Source organism: Sarcophilus harrisii, chromosome 1 (genome assembly GCF_902635505.1).
Source record: "Sarcophilus harrisii chromosome 1, mSarHar1.11, whole genome shotgun sequence".
Taxonomy (NCBI): domain Eukaryota; kingdom Metazoa; phylum Chordata; class Mammalia; order Dasyuromorphia; family Dasyuridae; genus Sarcophilus; species Sarcophilus harrisii.
The window spans coordinates 315,864,697-315,884,252 of record NC_045426.1 but is presented as its reverse complement, the minus strand read 5'-3'; the positions used below and the strand labels follow the sequence as shown (position 1 = coordinate 315,884,252).

General features: G+C 34.9%; 1 protein-coding gene across 7 annotated transcripts in view; it reads left to right on the top strand.

Moving 5' to 3' along the window:
• The window catches only part of LOC100918963 (protein unc-13 homolog B), a 327,802-nt gene that overhangs the window by 92,371 nt on the left and 215,875 nt on the right, over positions 1 to 19,556 (top strand). The gene's annotated exons all lie outside the window — the stretch shown is intronic.

The following is a 19,556-nucleotide window of genomic DNA, read 5'->3' as shown; positions in this document are numbered from 1 at the left end:
TATTGTCCTAAGATCTTCTCATCTTATAAGAAAAGCCAATTTTAATGTAGAAGGAATAGTCTTATTGGTAAGAGGAACGTGAAACAAGAGGGGGAAATGTAATTAAAGCCAAGGGAAGAGAGAGTATTCAGTTAGAGTGGGTGGTTAGTAATCTTACATACTGCAGAAAAGTTCAGGAGAGGGAGACTTGAAAACGATTATTCAATTTGCAATCAAGATGTCATTTCTGAAACAGTTTTCTCTACATTTGCCAGCATGGTAAGGTTTGAAGCCAGAATGGAAAGGTTTGAGTAATAGACAGTGAGGAAACAAAAGCAGTAAGTATGAATCAATAACAGCTTAGAAGCGAAAAAACTGAATGCAATCTCAGGTTACTTTTTTTTTTTTTTTTTTTTTTTTGCTGAGGCAATTGAGGTTAAGTGATTTGCCCAGGCTAGGAAGTATTTGAACTCAGGTCCTCCTGACTTCAGGCCTGGTGCTCTAATCACTACACCACCTGGTGCCCCAATCTCAGATTACATTAAGAGATATAGAATATTGAAAACAATGTGATAACCTCAGTATATTATATCCTGATCAGATTGCACCTGAAGTATTTGTGTTGAGTCCTCAGTGTTAACATTTTACAAAGGACTTAGAAAACTGTAACAGGTTCAAAAAAGGATGACCAGAATGCTAATAATACTGAAGACCCAACATTCCATATAAGAACTGGTTGAAGAATTTTATTTAGTCTGAAGAAGAGAAAACTTTTTGGAGGGCATGATAGTAATCTTTAAGTAATTGAAGAGGTATCATGTAAGAGAGACATGTCTTCCCTAGCTTCAGAGGATAGGATTTTTCTACAATTTCTACAGAAAACTGTAGAAAATAAGATGGAATCAGCATTGTTAGGCAGATTTAAATCACATTTAAATGTCCAAAAGCAGAATGGTAATTTTAAGAGGGAGAAAAGATAACTGAGAGGATTAGAGAAAGCTTCAAAGTAGCATATGATCAAAACTATGAAGGCAGATAAAGTTTCTGAGGGCCATGGATCATGAATGAATACATTTTAAGCTTATTCAAATGCATGGAGATAGGAGGTAGAATATCATGTCTGGGGAAATCAGTGTAGTTTATCTTAACTGTATCAAAATGCACACAAAAGAAAATCATGTGAAGTAAAACTAAAAAAATATATTGGTTCCAAATTGTAGAAGATGAGGGGTTTGTATTTTTTTTCCTAGGGACAGTATGGAGCCATATAGTCAGCCTTAGATTTTAACAAGAAGCAATGTGACGTAGTGAATTGAGTGGGTAACTGAAATCATAGAGAGGAAGACTGAATCCAAATTCTTCTTCTGAAACTTCCCTTTTCTGAGATTGTTTCTTCATTGGCTTAGCTATCTTTGGAGTCACTTTCACTTCTAAATCAACAATGTTATAAGATTATGTTGACAATTATATAGAGGATGAATTAGAGTGGGAAGAAATTGTAAACAGGGAAGCCACTTGGGGTACCATTATAGTAGTCAAGGTTAAGAAATTATAAGGATGTGAACTAGAATGATGGCAGTATATTAGAAAAAATTATGATATCAGACATCTCATGGGAAATGAATTTCAAAGTCAAGCAGCATGGTTGCACTTGGAGTCAGGAGGAGCTGGCTCAAATCCCATTTAAAAATTTACTAGCTGTGTGACCCTGGGCAAGTCACTTAGCCTCTGTGCTTCAGTTTTCTTTTCTGAAAAATAATCTCAGAGACTTCTAATCTCCCTTTAAGTTCTAAATCTATGACACTGACTTGGCAACTGATTCAATATGGGATATCTGACTCGGCAACTGATTGAATGTGGGGGTTTGATGGTAAGGAAAGAATCATTGATGACTTTGAGATTATTCTTGAGTGAGTGTGGGAGCATGATAGTATTTTCAATGGGAAAAAAGGGATTTTGGAGGAGAATCTGATATGAAAAAAATACAATATATTTCAACTTGTTAGAAATAGGATGTCTAATTTGAAATGTTTTAATTTGGCTATAGTAGTAATCAGACTCACTCATTTAGGGGAAACTATATTAATTAGGAGTTATTTGAAGAGTCATAAGATGAAATGTTTCTTAAATAATAAATTTCAAGTACATGAATAGATGTATCATATTGAAATAGTATTTATCTTGAAAGATAGCTAAATTGGAATGAGTTATATAGTTGATTTCATTATGAAGAAAAAATATATATATATGATATCAATTAAAAAAAAACAACAAACTTTTAACTAGAGTATGGGAACTGATAGGTCAAATACATGTCTTCTTTTAGACTACCATTCTAGAGTAAATGTAGGAATGCATTTGGAACTGGGCCAAGTTAGTTCACAGTAATTATGGCATTGCAGGAAATTCGTATGGCAATGCTACAATGATTAATAATGCCTCAACAGTTTTCTGAACATGTTGGGATGGATACTCCCTCCATTGGTATAGATGATACACCTCTTTTGCCTATCCTTCTGTAAATCCTATATAGAAGATCTTCTCTATCCTCTAGAAGCTTTTTTCTGTTTCTTTAAAAATTTTAAAAATCTCAGTGTAACACTTGGGCTATCCATCTATTGCCAATCATATATGATATATGACCCAGTCACTTCCTTCTTATACTTATCCAGAATGCTGTCTTTTAGGCCTTTTCTTATGTGCAAATCATCATTGGTAATGTGCTACAACTTACTCATACCTATCATGTATTTTTCCATTAGCCTTTGAGTTACCTGGAAATTTGTTTCTTTTAAGTTATGGTGTTCCATAATTTCTAGTTATACCACAACTTGGGAAATAAATGTTTCAATCTACTTTGGTTTTCCTGTGTTAAAGATTAAGTTGACCTCTTTTTTGAAGTCATTGAGTTGTATAGTAGCCATGTATGACTCTGAGAGTTTTTGGATTGTTGGAAAGGTTGAGCACCTCAGAATTGATGCCTTTGAATTGTGTTGCTGGAGAAGACTTTTGAGAATCCTGGTGGACATCAAAGAGATCAAATCAGTCAATAATCAGAGAAGATGATTCAGGTTATTCACTGAAAGGTCAAATTACGGAAGCTGAAGTTTAAGTACTTTGACTATAGAAGATGGGACTCATTGGGAAAGACCCTGATGGCGGGAAAGATTGAAGGCAAAGGATAAAATGAACAGCAGAGGATTAGATGGATAGATAACATCATCCCACAAGTAATGTGAACTTGGATAGACTTCAGAAATAGTCAAGGATAGAAGAGCCTGGTGTGCTGTGATCTTTGGGGTCTCGAAGAGTCAGACATAACTGAATAGCCATGGTTTACTGGAACATCATCCAGTACACTGAATACTTTTGATATAAGTTTGTTTCTTCATTTCATGCCTCATCTGTTATTAATTCTTTTGGGATTGTTGAACCAAGTTATCTGCATGATAAATTTGTTATCAAATTTGTCATCAAATCTTTTATGTCTTCATCCCCTTGGATGTAGAAAATAACTTATTTGAGAACAGCCATAAAGCTGTATTTTGTTTTTCGTTTTCAAATTAATTATTCTTTTTTAAGTTAAAATTACAGCAGATGTTTATATACATTGTATAATATAGTTATTTGCAAGGCAATACGGATTTGTATAAAGGCAGTTAAGTGTAAAGTAGATAGTGTGCTAGATTTGAAGTCAAGAAGATAAGAGATCACATCTGACTTCATATTCTTACTTAATGATGTGATTTTGGACTAGTCACTGCCCAAGTGATCTAACCTTTGTTTCAGTTTCCTTCTCTGTAAAATGAGGCTAATAATAACACCTACTTCCCAGGATCGTTGTAAAGATCAGATGAGATAATTTGTATATATGAATTGCTTTGCAAATCTTAAAGCACTATATAAATGACTGCTTCTCTTATTAATAATATATATTATTGCTCTTAATAATAATAATAATAATAATAATAATGATTAATATGAAGACCTGTCCATTATTTTCTTGGTTTTTTTTTAAAAACAAAGTTGTCCTTGATACATGTGTAGACCATTTTTATAAAGATTTTATGATATATCTTTAAAATTAATTCCTGAGTACTGCTAAAATTTTGTTACCTTCAATATATATAGCTCCCTAATATGTTTGGCTCTTTCCAGCCACTCTTCCTGACATTGTCTTCTTTACTATCATTGTGATTTACTTCTAGTACACAAAGTACAGAAAAAAATGGTTCTTCTATCACTGTTAATGTTTTGTCATTAAAAGTCACTGATGCCAGTTATAGAAACTCTAGCAAAAAAAAATAAAATAAAATTACCATTCCCCAATAGGTGGAATGGTCAAACTGTAGAACAAACAGTTCTCAAAAAAAAAATCTCCAAATTTTAACAATCATATTAAAGAATGCTCCAAATCACACTAGTCATAAGAGAAATATGAATCATGACAACCCAGAGGCTTTACCTCCCACTCAGCAAGTTGGCAAAAATGACAAAATTTTGGAATGGTTAATTTGGAGGTGTTGTGGGAAAATAGGCACACTGGGACATTGTTTGTGAAACAATTTTGGAAGGCAGTTTGGAATTATGCAAAAACAGTGACTAAAATGTCTGTTTCCTTTGACTCAGAGGCTATAAGTAGGCCATGAAAAGAAAGTACCACTACTTTTCATGATAATAATGAATTGGGAACAAAATAGATGTCTATTGACTGGAGAATAGCTAAAATTGTGTTATATGGATGCAATGGAATATTAGTATGTTGTAATAAATGAGTAATATGAATGAATACTGAGAAACATGGAAAGAGCTATATGAATAGATAAAGAATGAAATAAAGAACCAAGAAAGCAATATATATATAATAATTGCAACTATGAGAATGGATAGATACACACACGCAAAGTATATGTTGCAAAATTACAAAGAACAAGTATGGCTCCAAAGAAGGGGAATGATAAGGTACTTCTCAATCACTCTGTTGAGATGGGAGATCTATGAGTGTGGTACCTAGCACATATTTTCAGATTTTCAATCAGTTATGCTGATTTTCTTTTTTTTTTAAGCTTTAAAAATATTTATTACATGGGATGACTCTCTGAGAGGGAAAGAAAGAAAAACTGTGGTGATGTAAAAGTGAAAGGGCATCAAATAATACTTAAAAAAAAAGCTGGCAAATCCATTTCATTTGACATGTATTTGTTGTTCTTTCATTTTCAGCTGCAAATATCTTTGGGATGACCTAATGAATGGAATCTCATGACAGCCTTTGTAGGCTTAATTTCCCCTCAACTGCTTTTTTTTTTTTTTTTTTTTTTTGGGGGGGGGATGATATTGCTTATGGTCTTTTATCCTCCTATGGAGTGTTTTGAAAATGAGCTTGTGCTCTGAACTTGTCACTCTTGGCTGCCTTTTCCCTCTCATTGGACAAAATATTGTATAATTACCTGCTGGTAAGGTTTTTAGATTCCTCTCTGTGTCCTCATTGTGGTGACTTTTTTCTTGATTAAATAAGCTTTGCCAAAAATGGAGTTCAGTAGATCTAATGCCTTTCTTTGCTTTTGTTCCTTTAACATTTTATTTTTGTAGTCAACGGCTTAAACAATCAAATTAGACTGATTTAAAATACATAAAGTTGGAGGGGATGTTGTTCTTTTCATCTTTCTTCCTTCGTCTAATATGGTACTTTTGACGTTTGTTGATCTGATAGCAAACTGACAGCTGATTCACAATTAACTATGATTGAGTTTTTTTTTTAAACATTCATCACAGATTGCCTGCTTTATAGTAGTTGTAATGTTAGTATTGATTGAGAAATTTTAATTATAACAAAAAATTACTATATTTTCTATGACACTTTAAAGGAATTTGTATATTATTAATCACAGAAGTTTCTGTGCATATTAGGAAAATAATACATATGTGGGAGATGTAATTTATTCAGTTTTTAAAAGGAATATTTGCTTACTTTTTCTGAGTCACGCTGAATATTTTGTTGGTTCTAAATAAAGATTAAAATGACAACATCTACAGAGCATATGGCTTTGCAGCTCTCTTACAATAACTATGTAGAAATCCAACAACTCTGTCCTCTGTCTCTGGTCCTCGAGCTACAGAATGGCATTCCTTGATGGGATTAAAAAAAGATTTATTATTTAGTTTGATAATTATTATTGTTTATATTTAGCACCCAACAAATCCCTTTTTGAAGAAAGTATAGCATGATAAATTGTGGTGTTCTCTTCTTTTGTATAATATATGATGGTTCTCTGGGAGCAGGTTTCTTGGGGAGGTTTTCTGGAGGTAGCCTTAGTTTCAGTTCAGAGTAATAATCACCTCAAATGCAGCCAGGATTTAAGTGCAGTCTTTTATTGTCTCTTCCAAAATAGCCCGGTTAGTTTTCTTTTGGCCTATCTCCCTCCTTGGTTCCAAGAGCTCTTGCAGCTTCTCTGCCAGCTTCTGCCTCCAGTTCAACTCTGACAGCTGGCTTCTCAATCTTTTCAACTGAACTCTCCTGACTGAGCTCAGCTGTTTTTATGCTCTTTTAGAGGTGTAAACTCAAAGGTTGACTCCTCCTCTGAGAGTGGGATTAGAGGAGGTGTGAATTTGGATATCTCATACTGAACCCTGAAATTTCCCAAAGGTGTGAACTAATGTATGAGCTAATGTGTGAACTCTAAAAGGTGTTAACTTAAACATTGTTTCTATCAACTCTAATGAGTTAACATCTTGTTTCAAGTTATGGCCCGGTAACATCTCCTCATAGGATCAGATCAATCATACTGAACCATGCTAAATTAGATAATTATTGTCTCTATCAATTCTAATGACTTAACACTTTGTAAGGATTCCAACAATAAATTGTTGCAGCAGCCTACTAAGTGATCTCTCAGCCTCAAGTCTTTCATCATTCTGGTTCACCCTACCCAATGCTGCCAAAGTAAATTTCCTTAAGCACACATCTGACCATGTTTCACTCCCTTATTTCATCGACTCTAGTGACATCGTTAAGAGATAATATCAACTCCTCTGTTTAGGTATTAAAGCCCTACACAACTTGGCCCTGACCTACCTTTTCTGTTTCATTGGACATTATTTCTTCTTCTGTACTATGTGATTCAGCCAAATCGAATTTTTTCTACATTCTTCATTCATGACATTCCATCTTCTATTGCTGTGCCCTTGCATTAGCCATCTCTCATACCTGTGGTGCATGCCTTCTTTACTTCTTTCCCAACTCTGCTCAAGCACTTATTTCCTTTTTTTTTTTTTTTCTGCTGCAGCAATGGGGTTAAGTGACTTGTCCAGGATCACACAGCCAGGAAGTGTTAAGTGTCTGAGGCGAGATTTGAACTTAAGTCGCACTCACTTCAGAGCTGGTGCTCTATCTACTGCACCACCTAGCTTCCCCTCCTTTCTTTTTCTTAAAAAAATTTTTTTTGTAAGGCAATTGCAGTTATGTGACTTGCACAGGGTCACATAGCTAGGAAATCTTAAGTGTCTAAGGCTGGATTTGAGCCTTAGGTTCTCCTGACTCCAGGGAGAATGCTCTATTCACTACATCATTTCACTTTCTTCAAACATCTGTTTCTACATGAAGTCTTTCTTTGCTTTTTTTTTTTTTTTTTGAGAAGCAATTGGGTTAAATGACTCACCCAGGGTCACACAGCTAATAAGTGTTAAATATCTGAGGCCAGATTTGAATTTAGGTCCTCCTGACTCCAAGGCCAGTTCCCTATCCACTGCAACATCTAGCTGCCTCTACATGAAGCCTTTCTTGATTCCTTCCTCACTCTTGCTCTTCTACCCTTCCTTTCAAACTACTTTATATTTATTCACTTGTATTTTCATGTATGTATGTATGTGTATACACACATGTAGACACTTGTCTTCTTCATTAGAAATTTAGTGCCTTGAGATTAGAGATTACCTACTTGTCACTGTCAATGAGATAATGCCTGTGAAGAGCCTCTTAGCAATAACTTGCCATATAAATAATGTATATCATTAAATAATTTTTATTGTACCCAAATTATCCTGCATTTACTTCATGGAGAGGTGCTTGAATATGCTATAAGTCACTGGAAGAGAGATTAAATTATCCAAAACAACTGGTAAGGTGCAAGGCTCTACCATGTAGAGTAAGGTGCTGGGAATGAAGTTAGTATTTAATGAATGCTATATATCTAAATGAATATGTTGGATAGAATGAGAGGGAAAAAAAGTATTTAAACCTGCAGTTAGGAGAGCCCTACGTTCAGATACTGTTTCAAGCATTAGCTCTAAGACTTAACTCAGGTAATTTACTTAATTTATGAACCTCAGCTTCCTGATCTGAAAAGCAGTGATGATATATCTATTAAAGAACCTTATGACACAGGTTTTGGTGAAATTCAAGTGAGATGATATGGTTAAAACCAAAGTACCATAGAAATGTCATTTGTTTTTTTCTTTTAAAAAATTATTCTTCTCTTCTCCTATTGAGAAGGCAAGAAAAATAAAACCCATTCTAAATATATAGACATGCAAAATAAATTTCTTCTTTAACCATGTTGCAAAAAAAGGAACTAAATAGAAGAAAATATGCTTCAATTTATACTCTTCAAGTCTATCAGTTTTCTCCCTGGTGATGATGCTGTTGGATATTTCCTCATGGGTCCTGTGGAATTGTGATTGATCATGAGATTTATCAGTATTAAGTTTTTCTTTAATTTTCTTAAAAAGTTTTTCAAAGTTGGTTATTTTACAATACTGCTTTTACTATATAAATTGTTCTCTTGGTTCTGCCCATCAATTTATACGAGTCTTCCTAGGTTGTTTTTTTTTTTTTTTAAATCATCCCCTTCATCATTTCTTAAGGGAACAATAGCATTCCATTGCATTCATATATCATAACTTGTTTCAATTAATAAATATCCCCTTAGTTTCCAGTTCTTTACTACCACAGAAGGAGCTCCTGTAAATATTTTTATGTCTATGAGTCCTTTTCTTATTCCTTTGATTCCTTTGGGGTATAATCCTAGTAGTAATGTTACCGAGTATAGTATAGTTTAATAGTTCTTTGGTGGGTATAGTTACAAATTGCTTTCCAAGACATTTGAACTATTTCACAGCTCTACCAATAGTGCATTAGTGTACCTATTTTCCCATAACCCTTCCAGCCTTTATCATTTTCCTTTTTTTAATATCTTTTTCAATCTAATGGGTATGAGGTAATACTGCCTAATTGTTTTAATGAGCATTTCTGTAATTATTAGTGAGTTAGAGGATTTTTTCATATGTCTATTGACAGTTTGGATTTCTTCCTCTGAAAGCTTCTTATTCTCATTTTTTACCTATGTATCCATTGGAGAATAACTCTTGTTCTTATAAATTTTACTCCATTCCTTACATATCTTAGAAATGAAATCTTTATCAGAGAAATGTACTACAAAAGATTTTTTCCCTCAGTCTTCTGCTTTTCTTCTGCATTGGTTTTCTTTTGCAAAACCTTTTAAATTTTGCATAATCAAAATTATCCATTTTATGTCTTTGGGAACCTTTCTATCTCTTGTTTGGGTATCAACATTTCCCCTAACCATAAATGTGACCGGTAATTCCTTACTTGCTACACTAATTTGCTTTTGATACCAACCTGCATCCATTTTGGCTTATTTTGGTGTATGGTATGAGAACTTGGTCTGCACCTAATTTCTGCCATATTCCTTTCGACTTTTGTCCACAGTTTTGTAAAATAGTAAAATTTTACCCCAAAAGCTAGGATATTTGAGTTTATCAAATAGTAGGTTTGTGCTCATTTGCTTTCTATATCTTCTTGTTGTTCAGTTGTTTTTATCATATCTGACTCTTCATGACCCCATTTGGGGTTTTCTTGGCATTTTCCCAAGTTACAGGAGTTGTCATTTTCATCTCCAACTTATTTTACAGATGAGGAAACTGAGGCAAACAGTGTTAAGTGAATTGCCCAGGGTCACAAAGCTAGCAAGTGTCTGTCCAGATTTGAGGTCAGAAAAATGAGCCTTCCTGACTTAAAGCCAGGTACCATCCAACTGCCAAATTCTACCATTCAACCTCTGTTTGTTATGCACTACCACATTGTTTTGATGATTACAGCTTTGTAGTATAGTTTGAATTCTGGTACTATTGATCTCATTTTTTAAAAAATTAATTCTTTTGCTGTTTTTGATTTTTTTGCTCTACCAGATGAATTGTGTTTTGCATTTTCTAGCGCTATAAAGTAATTCTTTGGAATTTAACTGAATAAGTAAATTAATTTGGGTAGTATTTTAAATTTTATTAGTTCAATGACCTATGAACAATTAGTATTGCTCCAAATCTTTAGATCTGTATTTGTGTAAAGAGTTCTTTTGTGGTTGTGTTCATGTGGTTCCTATGTGAGTCTTAGCAAGTATATTCCCTAATATTTTGTACTGTATGTAGTTATTTTAAATCGAATTTTTGTTTATCTGTCCTACTAGGTTCTTTCAAATGTTGTTTTTTGAGGGATGGGGTTGTGGCTTTTAAAAATATGATGATTTGTGTGGGTTTATTTTCTATTCTTCAACATTGCTAAAATTTATTATTTTGATTAAATTTTTTAATTGACTAGAACTTCTCTACTATCACAGATGAACTATTATAGCATCTACAAAGAATAGTAACTCTAGTAGCAAGCAAGACAGTAGAAATGACACATGTCTTATTCTCTTCTGATATGATTTTTATTTCTTTAGTTAGGTTTCTCTATTTTAAAAGCTTTTCATTCCAAAAGCTTAGAGATTAAGTATTTGGTATGGTGGTACCTATTTAAAATATTTCTTAAATGAGAATTTCAATGAATGAGTTCAGTGAGTTTTCATGAATGAACAGAGTTGAGAAAGAAGTTACTAAGAGTTGTTCTTGTGTCAAAGTTATGCTTGTCATAAGGTATAGTTGAGTTGGTGAAATATTTTTAATGAAAACACTCTGAAGTAAAATAAGCTTTTAGCACAGGTACTTTACATGATTATTTTCCCTTCTCTATCTAGGCTTTTCTGTTTGATAAGAAAAGACCTTAAGTCTAAAAGGTATTGTTCCCAGATGATCTGTAGGGAGTAATCAGAGGAAATTCTTTAACACTAAATTAGTCTCTATCAACAACACTGGGTCCCCTAATTCACTGTTGCTGGAACATTTTGGAGAGTAATCTGGAATTATGCTCAAATAATTATTAAATTGCCTATACCTTTTGACCCAGCAATATTGTTACTAGGTCTATTTCACAGGATGATTAGGGAAAAGGGGGAAAAACCCTATATATTCTAAAATATTTGTACTATTTCTCTTTGTGGCAAAGAACTGGACATTGCCGGGATGCCTGTTAAGTGGGGAATGGCTGAACTAATTGTGGCATATGATCATGAAGGAGTACTACTGTGCAATAAAAAATGATGAGCTTGTTGATCTTAGAAAAACATGCTTGCACACAAATAATGAAGAACAAAATGAGTAGAACCAAGAGAACATAATATATAGTAATAATATTGGTTTAAGAACAACTTTGAGAAATAGTAGTTATTTTGACTATTATAAATGCCTAAATTCATTAAAAAAGGACCTGGGAAAGAAGATGCTATCTACATTCAGAGAAAGAACTGATGAATAGCTGTATAAAATGTTTTTACATGTATATATTTATGCATATACATATTTTTGTCTGATGGTAGCCATCTCTAGTATGGAGGGTGCAGTTGGGAAGGAGAAAAAAGTTACATGATAATTTTATTATATATTCAAAAGGAATATCAAATATCATAGTTTTGTAGTTTTCATGTGTAATCATCTTTTTCTATCCTACTATGTTATGGAAATACTTTTGTTAAGTTCAAAATAAAATAAATTCAAAACAAAACACAAGATCCTCAGATTTAGCAGATTCTATTCACTTCCCCGATTATACCATTGAGCTGGTGCTATCTCATGAAAAAATTTTAAGACTTTGAAATTCTCCTGAACGTTGACATAAAAATTTACAGGAATCCTTTATTCTACAGCATGACCTAGCACATTACTCCCATTTTATTATTTCTTTTTTTTTTTTTTAAATAATTATAACTTTTTATTGACAGAACCCATGCCTGGGTAATTTTTTTTACAATATTATCCCTTGCACTCACTTCTGTTCTGACTTTTCCCCTCCCTCCACTTCCTCCCCCAGATGGCAAGCAATCCTATACATGTTAAATATGTCAGAGTATATCCTAGATACAATATATGTGTGCAGAACTGAACAGTTCTCTTGTTGCACAGGAAGAATTGGATTCAGAAGGTAAAAATAACCCAGGAAGAAAAACAAAAATGCAAACAGTTTACATTCATTTCCCAGTGTTCTTTCTTTGGGTGTAGCTACTTCTGTCCATCATTGATCAATTGAAACTGAGTTAGATCTTCTCTTTGTCAAAGAAATTCACTTCCATCAGAATACATCCTCATACAGTATCATTGTTGAAATATATAATGATCTCCTGGTTCTGCTCATTTCACTTAGCACCAGTTCATGTAAGTCTTTCCAAGCCTCTCTGTATTCATCCTGCTGGTCATTTCTTACAGAACAATAATATTCCATAACATTCATATACCACAATTTACCCAACCATTCTCCAATTGATGGGCATCCATTCATTTTCCAGTTTCTAGCCACTACAAACGGGGCTGCCACAAACATTTTTGTATACACAGGTCCCTTTCCCTTATTTAGTATCTCCTTGGGGTATGAGCCCAGTAGTAGCACTGCTGGATCAAAGGGTATGCACAGTTTGATAACTTTTTGGGCATAATTCCAGATTGCTCTCCAGAATGGTTGGATTCGTTCACAACTCCACCAACAATGCATCAGTGTCCCGGTTTTCCCGTATCCCCTCCAACATTAATCATTATTTTTTCTGTCATCTTAGCCATTCTGACAGGTGTGAAGTGGTATCTCAAAGTTGTCTTAATTTGCATTTTTCTGATCAATAGTGATTTGAAACACTCTTTCATATGAGTGGAAATAGTTTCAATTTCATCATCTGAAAATTGTTCATATCCTTTGACCATTTATCAATTGGCATTTTATTACTTCTTAGTATGCTATTGTTTTGGAAAGTTGTCTATCACTATGAATGTTTAAGTAGTTGACTATATGGAAGAGTTTGTCCTTTGAAGGCAGGAGTCAGTATATCAGCTAGTAAAGCCTTGCGGTCTTGGGGGATTAGAACTAGTAACAATTATTTGTGAGCGTAGATTGTAACCCAAGTACTGAAGATTATTTTGTTTTTCATATTGCCATCTTTGCTTCTGTAATTCCATGCATTCTTTCTTTTTTGATATTTTATCTATAAAAAGTTTGTGAGAGGGAGTGGGTGTGGGAAGCTAAGTACTTAGATCTGGGTTGCAGTCATGTTTAAAACTTCATTAATATTTGAGATTCTTATCCCCATTTACTAACTAGCAAAAGTGACTCATTTAGAATTATTACATTACATAATAGTCTCTAGCAAAAATTAATTGAACTCTAGACCTCTTAGGATTTTTTTCTTTAGCAGTTCGTTACTATTTCCAATAAAATAATGTTTCAAATTAGGTAGCTGGAATTTTCAAGAAAGACAAGTGAAGTAATTAAAATAAAACTGGTCCTAGAGTTAGGAAGAACTGAATTAAATGGCAACCTTATATGTGCACTAACTTACGGGGTCCTAGGCAAATCACTTAATCTCTGTTTTCCTCATTTTCTTCATCTGCAAAATGGAGATAATAATAGCACTTACCTCCCAGATTATTGTAAAAATCAAATGAAATGACAATTGCAAGTGCTTTGCATAGCGTTTGGCACATAGTAGATGCTATATAAATGTTAACTTTTGTAATGGTGATTTATAAATGATTAATAGTTGGTGTCTATATTTAATATTTCTTTTGCTTTCAAGCTTTAGATTTCAAATACTTATCTTTGGCTCAAAAAAGAGTAGCTGTAGCCATTTTAACATTTCAGAGGCCTGGAGATGCATTAAGATTCAATACTCCTATACCCCTAAATTAAGGGGAATAGAAGAGATCAAAGAAATCAGAGGTAGCCAGGCACATAAAAGAATGACTAGTGATTAGGTGTGTCTCTTGACTATCATTGTTAAGTGTAAATAGTTGATTTTTCTTTTAATTCAATCTACCTATGAGTCTATTGAGAATATATTGTGTTCTCCCTAAAGAAGTCTCCATTGGCAATATGAATATTATTTCAAAGTAAGCCTTCCCCACTCCTTGAGGTTTATGACTCTTTGGAATGCTAGTGGTCAGGGCTCCTAAACCTAATGATCTCAGTCCTAATCTCCAGGAAGGGGGGTTGCCACCAGGGAGACTGAGGCAGAATAATTCAGGAAAACTGAAGCAGAACAATTCAAGGAAACTGGGGCAGAACAATTTAGGGAAATGAGGCAGAGAAACTGAGTTATAATACCTTTTTGTGGAAAACTCAGAAAGTCAAATCTAAAATGCACATCTACTATGGTTATAGGGATGGAAATGAGAGGAAAGATGTGATTAACACTGTTATCCTCCTGATGAGGATTACATGGAGGCAAATCCTGGCATATAGCTGTTGACTATTAGAACACAGCAGGAATAGAGAGATTAATCAATGTACCATATTGCAATCAGGAATGAAGGGACCTTTTCCTTCTCTCTCAAAGGCATATGGTAGAACTGAGCGTACCATAGATCTAAGCAGCAGAGCTTCAAATAAGAGGAAGCTGCAATCAGTCACTATAGGCATACTCCAAAGAAGTATCTCTGTGTGCAGGGTACACAAAACATACTATTGTTTTTTGTCTTAGGTGGGTAACAGTCATTATCACTGATACACCAAATGCTTTGTGACTTCCAGGCTCAATCCTGAATTCTGATAGTCCTAAAATTTTTGTAGACGTTAGGTGATTATTGACCAGTTATGGTACTCAAATAGTCTGGGATCTTGGTTCATTTGCTGATTCTTTTTACTCTTCAGCAATAAATTTCCCTTCTAATTTTAGAAACTGTGGAAGTATGGACCATTAAATCTAAATCCCTCATTTTACAGATAAGGGTAATGAGACTCCAGTAGGTTAAGGCTTGCCTTAGGCCACAAAGGCAGAAAGTGGAAAGCTCAGGTTTCAGTCTCAGATCCTCTCATCCAAATCTAAACACTCTACTATACTACTGTGCTTCTTCTCCTGACCCCAACATATATTGAATTTGCATTTTCTGTTGCTAACTTCTTTACTGTCTCAAAAGAGATTTCTTTCTTTTTTAAATCCTCCATCTGTGCTCTTTATACTTCTCTTAAGCACTATGTTATGAATATTCATCCATTCCTTCTTCAATCATGTTAATTTCAAACAATTTTAGAATTTTAGAGCCAACAGAGACCTTAAAGATAACATGCTTTCCTTGTTTTCAAACAAGCATAAAATTGTTTGAAAATGTCATTCATTTTACCTTACCTGCTTTATTTTTTCTTTTATTAATATTTTATTTTTCTAAATTCATGCAAAGATAGTTTTCAACATTTACTTTTGCAAAACCTTGTGTTCCAAATTTTTTTCTCTCCTTCCTCTCCTCCCTAAATTAGCAAACAATCTGAAATAGGTTAAACATGTGCAATTCTTCTAAACATATTTCCCTATTTTTCATGCTGTATAAGAAAAATCAGATCAAAAGGGGGGAAAAAAACACCAAGCAAATAAACAATAACAAAAAAGGTGAAAACACTATGCTTTGATCCACAGTCAGGCTCCAAAGTTCTCTATTTAGATATATATGGTACTTTCCATAACAAGTCTATTGGAATTGCCTTGAATCAAATTATTCCAAAGAGACAAGTCTATCACAGTTGATCATCACATAATCTTGCTGTCACTGTGTAAAATGTTCTCTTGGTTCTGCTCACTTCACTCAGCATTGTTGTGCCACAGTTCTTTTTTATTGTCCTGACTCAGTTTCCCTAATTTCTCTGCCTCCATTTCCCTAATTGGTCCTGACTTAATTTCCTCAATTGTTCTGCCTCAATCCCCTTAGTTGTAACACCCACACACACACACACTCTGGTTCATTTAAGACTGGTATAAGTCAGAGGTTATAAATCATCAATGTGTAAACTCAAAAAGGGAGAATCCAGACTTTCTGTTTCTAGCCAGACACTTTCTTACCTCCCAGTTAGTAAGAATTTATAGTCCTATCCCTCAGCCTGTCAGAACTGGATTAATGATTCCTGCCTGGAGATTCCCACTCACCAGAGCTTGGACTCTACCCCCCCTGCCTTTGTTTAACTACTGTGTATAAATATATCATGGAGAACTCACATTGGTGGCTGGATTCTTGGAGATGATAGTCTCGTTCAGCCTAGGGACCAAACCATGGATCCATTTGGTACCAGTAAATCTCTCCCTTTCAAATAAATTATTAAAAACTCTCTAGTCTCTATCTTGCCTCAGTTTCTCCAGCATTACATTTGGAGGTCCCACTGAGATATTAGAAAATGAAAGCAGGAGTAGAGATTAGAGACCTTTGGGTCTTTGCCTTGGGCCTCGGAGTGGCTGGAGATCTGGGTTCTTGGCCTGGAGAGGCTGGCCCTCTGCATATTTTTCCAGAGTCTCCGGAAAAGAGAGCAGTTTTCAGATATAACTATGCCTGATGCCTGATAGTGGACACTCCATTTTGGCCATGGGAGAGTAAATCTGGGTGTCTTATGACACAGTCTGATCTCTATTGTCTGTCTGTCTGTGATAGCATCTGGATTCTCAGAATTACAAGACACACAACAGGTGTTAAATTCTGAGATTAGTGTCTACTGGATGCAGTGTGGCACTCTGTCTTCTAAGACACATCTGGTTCTTGTGTCAATTGGCACAACACATCAGTTCATGTAAATCCAGGATTTTTTTTAAATCAACCCATTCATCATTTCATATAGAACAATAATATTGCATTCATCTGTATACCATAATTTATTCGACAATTCCTCAATTGATGGGCATCCACTTAATTAAAAGTTTCTTGCCACTACAAAAAAAGGCTATTGTGAACATTTTTCATGTGGCTTACCTCTTTTATAGGATCACAATGTGAATGAAAGAGACCTCAATCTAGTCTAACTCCATCTTTATTTATAAATAAGGAAACGGGAGACTCAAGGAAGTTAAGTGACTTACCCATAAAATGTTTTATACAGTTTATAAATTCATATCCAATCTTATTTCCTGTTCCTAGATTGAAAGCCCCTTAAGGGGCTTTTTTTACTTTTGATTGTTCACTGTTCAGAGGCAATATATAGTAGATGATTAATGTCTATCAAGTAATGTCTTTCTTTTTGTTTATTAATGTAAAAACATTGAGCCTTGAGTAAGGCAAGATCTTTTAAGCACTTGTGAAATGTGTGGTATCTTGGATGTGGACTTGCTTTGGATCTCACATTTAGCTACCCCAAGTTCTCCCTTCTTTGTGGGTCACAATCTATTCCAAGTCATAATTTATGAGCCTCTACCAGTGTGATGAATTTTTCTAGTAATGCAGAGGAATCTAGTGATGAGATATACACATAATGAGGTAATTTGTTTTAATACCTCAAAGCTGCTAACATTTTCTGATCATGTCATCATGCTGCTTTCTCCAGATCTATTCTCTACCAGGCAGACTTTCTCAACCCTGCTGAGTCTTCATTTCCTCATCTATAAAATAAAGTAGAATGACCCATACACCCACAGTTCCTAAAATAATTAGGAGGGAGATGTGCTTTTTCTGCAGAGTAACAAAAATCAGGCATTAAACCAGCATTCCAGACCATCTAGACTTTCAGTGCTTCTTGCTGATCTTTTCTAGGTTTTGCATCTCAGCTGGTCCCTGCCCCGCATACCCTTCGGGGGAGAGCTTTCCTCCTTAGCTGGTGCTGCATCAGAGTTGGCCGAAATCACCCATGTTCTTTGATTCTTTTAAAGGAGTCGGCCAGTACCAACTAAATATCCGGGTGCTGGTGTCTTTAGCACTCTTAGATGCTGTCATGCTTCTCTGAGTAGGCAGGTGCTCCTTCTTCTCTGCTTCCTCAAATAAAAGAGTCTGAGTAATTCTATGGTGAGGACAGTTCTCTTCTCTACAAGTAGAAAGTATTGTACTCTCTAGAGAAGACTGACGAGGTGGGTGACCTTTGTCCTCCTTCCTCAGGAGGACTAGCTTGTGTCTCTGCACTTTCTTTCTGTGTGCATTTACAGAAGTGGTAGTTCACAGAAATTAATCTGGGAATTTAAGCTCAAAAGCTGCCCCATCTAGCCCGGGGCTTTTTTACACAGTGAGAATAATGAAGTGTTTTTTTTATCAGTTGGGCAGATCACTTGATCTCTCAGTGCCTTAGTTACCTCATTTGTATGATGTGTGGGGGGGTGTGGATTTGATGCCTACTGAGGGCCCTCCAAGGGCCCACCTCTGCTCCCATGGTGCTGTAACCTGCAGAGAAAGATGTGGCTTCATTCTTATGAATGTCTAAGATGTTGATGGGCCTTAAGAAATGGTAGGGAGAGAAATGCTTTCTTTAATAACAGATGTGAAATAATAGTAGAAAGAAAACTAGATCTGAACTCAAGAAGACTGTAGTTTGATTCCAGTTTTGTCAATTTTGTACTGCCACTCTTTTGGGATTGTTAGGTGAATAAAATGAGAGCATAAATACAGAAGTGCTCTGGAAATTACAAAATATATAAATGTCAGATGGTGGTGTTGTTTTTTTTTGGGGGGTTATATTCATATATATGTATATATATATATATTTTTGAATCTATGATTATATAAATTATACACATTGGGAAACTACCAGTATGGAGACCTCCACCAATATATTGGCAGACATATTGGCATCTGTCAGTGTTGTGCTATAGTTTCCTTTTATTGTCCTGCCTCAGTTTTCCTAAATTGTTCTGCCTCAATTCCCTTAATTGTTCTGTCTCAATTCCCCGGTTGCAATTCCCCTTTTCCTGTTCATTAGTACTGAGATAATTAGGGTTGTAGAGATCTAGCCACTCTGACCTTCCAAAAGATAAAACTCCAGATGTCCTATCTCAGATACCTAACTGGCATCCTCTATCTCTAAGTTCCAGACTTTCTGTATCTAGTTTGACTACCCCATTTACTCCCAGTTTATTAGAATTCATGGTCCTACCCCCAACCTGTCACAACTGAATTGATGTCCCTGCCTGGAAATTCCTGCTGTTTACCAATACTTAGACTCCACCCCTTGCCTTTGTCTCCTGGATCTTGGAGCCACATATATAAATCATTAGAATCTCACATTTGATGCTGAATGCTTTGAAACATCAGCCCTGGGACCAAAATGGATTCTTTCATCCCAAAAAATTCTCCTTCTCAGAAATACAAATAAAATATTAAAAACTCTCTAATCTCTATCTTGCCTTAGTTTCTTCAGCATTACCTTTATACCTTCTAATATTAGAGAATTGCCTGGGGCATCAAGAGATTAAATGACTTTTAGGTGGACACAAACCAGCATAGTTGCAGCAGGTCATAAATTCAGGTTTTCTGGACTT